At 47.9% G+C, this 6,493-nt stretch overlaps 1 long non-coding RNA gene across 1 annotated transcript; it reads right to left on the reverse strand.

The window, feature by feature from the left end:
- Nucleotides 1-1,212: 1,212 nt before the first annotated feature.
- Nucleotides 1,213-6,256, reverse strand: LOC308575362. Its single transcript, XR_014002813.1, has 3 exons — nt 5,504-6,256; nt 1,911-2,667; nt 1,213-1,767 (listed from the first exon to the last, which is right to left on the reverse strand). It is a non-coding gene; the product is annotated as an uncharacterized lncRNA (long non-coding RNA).
- Nucleotides 6,257-6,493: the final 237 nt, after the last annotated feature.

The raw sequence follows: 6,493 nt of genomic DNA on the forward strand, positions 1-6,493 counted from the left end.
GGATCCAAACCTATGAATCTATTTTACCCGTTTCCGTAGGCTAAACATTCCCAATCCAGCCCTCGGAAGAATACTTCATAAAGCAAGCTTTAAAAACAAAAAACACACACGAAAGAAACACCCTCCAGAAAGTTTAGTGACAGAAAGTAGCTTTTTATTGCAGGCCCGTAGGCACAGATGAGAAGTTCCGCAAAAGCTCCCCAAAGTTATTGTTGTGCTAAAGCAGCGATAGCAAGTTGAGACAACATCAAAGGTGCAATTCCTCATTCCGCAGGTCGAGACACAGATCTCCAGACACCGATGAGATGATCAGCTGACGACATCAAAGCAGAATGTCAAAACCACCACTAAAAATCCCCTCTCAGAAGCAGCAGAACCCATGGAGCTAAATGAACACCGTTGGGAACAGAAGGAGACAACCCCTTCCAGGGTCGGCTCCACTGTGAAGTTGAGTGAAGCAGGTGCGTCAGGTGGCAGATTCTGGAGGGTGGACAGCAGTGGTGAGCTGTGTGCGTGGCAGGACAACCACTCCGCTAACCTGTTCCCTTCAGTTGTAGCAGAAGTTGGGTATCTGTCTCTACTGTTGGGGTAAGATTTGGATACCACTTCAGTTGGCTTCTGTGCCTGGAGTTTTGGGTGGTATAGGAGCCATCTTCTTCACCCAACTTTGGGTCTTGAAGTTCACATTCACAGGAAGGAATTCCTCAGAACCGAATTTTGCACTCCATCTAGGCTAAGGGATGGATGGTGGGGCTGAGGTTTTGTGCACCAGTAAATAGTCTGAAAATAGCTCTTTATACATTTGTCCACCAAAAGGAGGAAGTGAGGCAAAACCCAATATTTGTTTAGTTCCACAGAGCCCATAAAGCCTAGAGCTGCTGAATGCATAACCCCAAGCAGCCTGATTAGTCTGAAATCTAATCTCTAAATCTCTGCCTTTCTAGCAGAAAGGCTGCTGGCCCCGCAAAGGGAAGGACTTAGGGGAATGGTTTCAAAGTTCAGTTTGGGTTGAAGGGAAAGAATTCACAGCAAGGGTGTAGTAGGGAATTTGTTCCACCACAATCCCAGCCCACCATTTTGCATCTCAACAAAGATCCCACAAGCCTGAAGTGTGCTGACATCTGGTCCTTCCTTCTTGATCCATCCACCTATTATTCCAGCGACATCACCGTCACGACAAAGGTCTGTATAGTTAAAGCTATGCTTTTCCCAGTAGTGATGTATGGAAGTGAGAGCTGGACCATAATGAAGGCTGATCGCCGAAGAGTTGATGCTTTTGAATTCTGGTGCTGGAGGAGACTCTTGAGAGTCCCATGGACTGCAAGAAGATCCAACCTCTCCATTCTGAAGGAAATCAGCCCTGAGTGCTTCCTGGAAGGACAGATCCTGAAGCTGAGGCTCCAAGACTTTGGCCACCTCATGAGAAGAGAAGACTCCCTGGAAAAGACCCTGATGTTGGGAAAGATGGAGGGCACAAGGAGAAGGGGAGGACAGAGGACGAGATGGTGGGACAGTGTTCTTGAAGCCACCAGCATGAGTTTGACCAGACTGCGGGAAGCAGTGGAAGACAGGAGGGCCTGGCGTGCTCTGGTCCAGGGGGTCACTAAGAGTCGGACATGACTAAACAACAACAAATTATTCCTTACTTTTGCCTCCCCCCCTTTTCTGATGCATCTCAATCCACTCACCTACTGTTCTTCCTGATCCATCTCCACCTGTCCATCCATCCATCCATCCATCCATCCATCCATCCATCCATCCATCCTCCTCCTTGATTCATCTTCATCCAGCCACCCATTCTCCTTCCTCATCTATCTCCCCCATCCACCTACCAGCAATGCACCCCTCCACCCACCCACCCACCATCCGTCCATCCATCCATCCATCCATCCATCCATCCATCCATCCACCCATCCTCCTTCTTGATACGTATCCACCCACCCATTTCTTACAACTCCCCTCCTTTCCTTCCAGATCCCCCACCCACCCACTCCTTGAAGAACCATTTGTCAGTTGAGGTTAATACGTCATGCATCTGACCAAGTGGTTTCCTTAGTTCATGAAAACTTCTGCCACCATCAATTCCTTTGCCGCCCGAGTGCCGCGAAAACCCCTTGCTGATTTTTAGGAAAAGTGGGGGGTGTAGGTATTCAGAAATACAGACTCGCAGCTCCCCGCTTCAACCTCAGGGCCTGGCTTCACCGATACGTGTCCAGACGGATTCAAGGACACAATGGAGCCCGGCACCACGTAAGACTCCACGGCTTCTCCGCATGGGGCTGCAGAGGCCCCTGAACATTCCCAGCTGCTGCACAGGGTCGCACAAGGGGGAGCGCACGGATCTGCATTGGCTGGGATGGTGGGCAGCTCGCATGGAGCAGAAGACACCTCCACACTAGGAGCGGCACAGAGCTCTTCACAGGCACTGCAAGTTGACGCGGGTGCTGGTGCGCTTTCGGCCTGGCAGAGCGGCGTGCAGACAGGTGGCGGTAGGCAGGGCTGCTTGGACTGGTATGACGCAGCCGAACACGGATCTGCACATGGATCTCCGCAGGTCGGGGCGCATGCGCCTCCACTGTCGGTTGCGCACTGCGGCACACCAATGGGCGGAGGCAGGCAGGGCTGTCTGCACTGGTACGCCATGCTGGTGGGTGTTTGAGGTTGATGCTGGAAAAGCAAAGAGAGAAAAAGAAACCTTCCAGTTACGATACTTGGTAATTATAATCATTATCCCCGTAGCGCGGCAGACAAAGGACAATTTGCAAGGCGAAACCACAGCTTTCATGTCGGGCTGGAGTCTGGGTGAGACATAAGAGCTCTCCGAAACTTACGAGCTACTTGCTAACTTATGAATTGCATATTCTTTTGGGGAGTCAGAAGAAGAAGAAAAAAGTGTCCTTATGCTATTTGAAATGAGATGGGGTGGCTTTTTATACAATCCCTACTTTTCCCGAGGAAGCAGGAGAAGGAAGCGTGGGGAAAACATCTGAAGAAGTGTGCATGCACAGGGAAGCTCATACCACTAACAAACTTAGTTGGTCTCTAAGATGCTACTGGAAGGATTTTTATTTTTTATTTTGGGGAAAACAAAGTATTTGTAAGTTAGGAACCCCAGGAGAGGCTGGAAGAAGAGGACATACCTAGTTCCTAGTTCTTACGTTACTTTATTAAGTCACACTATACATTGAAAGCACGGTGATAGCATTCTAAACAGACATGCCTTCCCTCAGATAATCCTGGGAGCTGTAGTTTGTTAAGAGGGCTGAGAGTTGCTATTCAGTTCCCTGAGCTCCTGGTGAAGAGGGATTTCTAGTGTGAAACCACACTAGAAATTGCAGCTCTGGGCAGGAAATGGGGGGAAACCATGAGTGCATAATAATAATAATAATAATAATAATAATAATAATAATAATAATAATAATAATAATTTATACCCCGCCCATCTGGCTGGGTTTCCCCAGCCACTCTGGGCGGCTTCCAGCAGAACACTAAAATACAATAGTCTATTAAACATTAAAAGCTTCCCTAAACAGGGCTGCCTTCAGATGTCTTCTAAAAGTCTGGTAGTTGTTTTTCTCTTTGACATCTGGTGGGAGGGCGTTCCATTGGGCGGGCGCCAACACCGAGAAGGCCCTCTGCCTGGTTCCCTGTAACCTCACTTTTCACAGCAAGGGAACCGCCAGAAGATCCTTGGAGCAGGACCTTGGTGTCCCAGCAGAAGGATGTGGGTGGAGATACTCCTTCAGGTATACTGGACCGAGGCCATTTAGGGTATCATTGTGCTTCAGTGTATCAGGCCAATGGCCCATCTTGCCCAGTATCCTGTTCTCACAGTGGCCAACCAGAACCTGTGGGTAACCTGCAAGCAGGAACATCTCCCCTCTCCTGTGGTTTCCTGCAAGTGGTGTTCAGATTGCTGCCTCTATCTCTGGAAGCAGAGCACAGCCATTGTGGCCAGGAGCTGCTGGCTGCCCTTATCCTCCATGAATTTGTCCCATCCTCTCTTAAGGCCATATGGGTTGATGGCCATCACTGCCTCTTGTGGAAGCAACTATGCGCTGTGTGAAGCAGTCCTTTCCTTTGCCTGTCCCGAATCTTCCCACATTCAGATTAAATGATGTCCACAAGTTCCAGTAGTAGTAAGGTAAAGGTAAAGGAACCCCTGACCATTAGGTCCAGTCGCGGACAACTCTGGGGTTGCAGCGCTCATCTCTCTTTATTGGCCGAGGGAGCCGGCGTACAGCTTCCGGGTCATGTGGCCAGCAGGACTAAGCCGCTTCTGGCGAACCAGAGCAGTGCACGGAAACGCCGTTTACCTTCCCGCCGGAGTGGTACCTATTTATCTACTTGCACTTTGACGTGCTTTCAAACTGCTAGGTTGGCAGGAGCTGGGACCGAGCTCCCATCGTGGGGATTCGAACCGCCGACCTTCCGATCGGCAAGCCCTAGGAGCTGTGGTTTAGACCACAGCACCACCCGCATCTGCATAATAATAATAATAATAATAATAATTTATTTCTACCCCACCCATCTGGCTGGGCTTCCCCAGCCACTCTGGGCGGCTTCAAACAAAAGATTAAAAATACATTAAAACATCAGCCATTAAAAACTTCCCTAAACAGGGCTGCCTTCAGATGTCTTCTAAATGCCATATAGTTGTTTATTTCATTGACATCTGATGGGAGGGCGTTCTAGGGGGAAAAGCTCTTCTCTAACCACTTTATCCATGCATAGTTGCGTGTACTTCTGTCATGTTGCCTCCCACTTGCCTTTTGCTTTGGCAGAGTTTTATAAGCATGGACGTGGGTGGTGCTGTGGGTTAAACCACAGAGCCTAGGACTTGCTGATCAGTAGGTTGGCGGTTCAAATCCCGCGACGGGGTGAGCTCCCGTTGCTTGGTCCCTGCTCCTGCCAACCTAGCAGTTCGGAAGCACTAAATGCAAGTAGATAAATAGGTACTGCTTTGGTGGGAGGGTAAACAGCATTTCTGTGCGCTGCTCTGGTTTGCCAGAAGCGGCTCAGTCATTCTGGCCACATGACCCGGAAGCTGTACGTCAGCTCCCTTGGCCAATAAAGTGAGATGAGCACCGCAACCCCAGGAGCAGGGACCGAGCAACGGGAGCTCACCCCGTCGCGGGGATTCAAACCACCGACCTTCTGATCAGCAAGCCATAGGCTCTGTGGTTTAGACCACAGTGCCACAATTCTAGGGTTCTATGAAAGGAACTCACAGCCTGCATGGGGGGACGACCCCCAAACGCTATTGGAGAAATGCGATGCTTCGTTTTGCCCTGTCTTCTGATCTGCAAAATGTTGCAATAGGCTCAAGGTGGGGAGATGCTCGCAGCATCTCAGACAACCTTTGGGAACAGATTTCAAGCCATTCTCTCCCTCTCTCTCCTTCTCTCTTCCTCTCCCCACCCCACCTCTCTCTCTCTTAAAAATACCCTCCCTGTTTGGTGCACTTCCAATAATATTAGCAATAATTCAACAGGGGACTTACCCAACTTTCCAAGCGCTGGCAAGGAACGATGCCAATGACGAGAGGGGCTTGTCAAGAAGCGTGGTGACCTGGGAGCTCTTTTTTATACAGCTGGCGTAGGAACCAGGACTGCAAGGATGTCTCAAGTCTGCTCCGCCTACACCTCTCTTAATGGATTATATTAGGCTAATTATGAACTGTGAAGGCAACAGGCTGAGATGCCCCTTCTCTACACCCTGTGACTCCCGCAGAATATAAATTTGAATCACTCCAACCTGTTATTTTCTGGTGAATGTGATCCGGGAAAATACTGAGGTGTGACCAGGAACTTATGATTAGGGATGAATTAAGCCATCAATTTCAGCTTCTTTCAGTTTTCCTCTTTTTATATATATATTTAAAACATCGCCATTGATTTATTAGTTGCCCTCTAAACTGATGTCTCAATGTGATTTACTCACAAGATAATTAAAAACAAGTGCATTTAAAACAAGATCAAAACCCTTGAAAGTGGATAGTCAAAGGGGAAGCCTGTCAGAACAAAATGTATTTGGTTGTTTCTGGAAAGCTTCCAATCTTAGTCATTTCTTCACAATGACACACCAGTGATTTTCCTTAAAAAAGTACTCATGAAAATTCATCAGGATTTGGGTGTGAACTTCTCCTGACACACACATTTTGCCTGCATTTTTGCCTTATATTCACATGTTTTGCACATTGCATGTTATTTTCATCTCTCTCTCTCTCTCTCTCTCCCTCTGTTGCATACATTGTTTGCCCGGGAAACTACATTACAAAATTCAGATACGTTGCAAATTTCAAAGGAGGGTTCTGTCTTGGTTCACATTTTTGCTTCAGAAAATTTGAAATTTTATTATTATTAATATTAATTCAAATTATATGCCACCCTTTATCAAAATATCCCAGGGCGGTGTACACCATTAAGAACACATGAACCAAACTGAATATCACCTGATTTCTCTTTCCTAGTTGATCTTGTTGACTCCATGG

Source organism: Podarcis bocagei (assembly GCF_964188305.1).
Source record: "Podarcis bocagei genome assembly, chromosome: 16".
In the NCBI taxonomy this organism is placed as follows: Eukaryota; Metazoa; Chordata; class Lepidosauria; order Squamata; family Lacertidae; genus Podarcis; species Podarcis bocagei.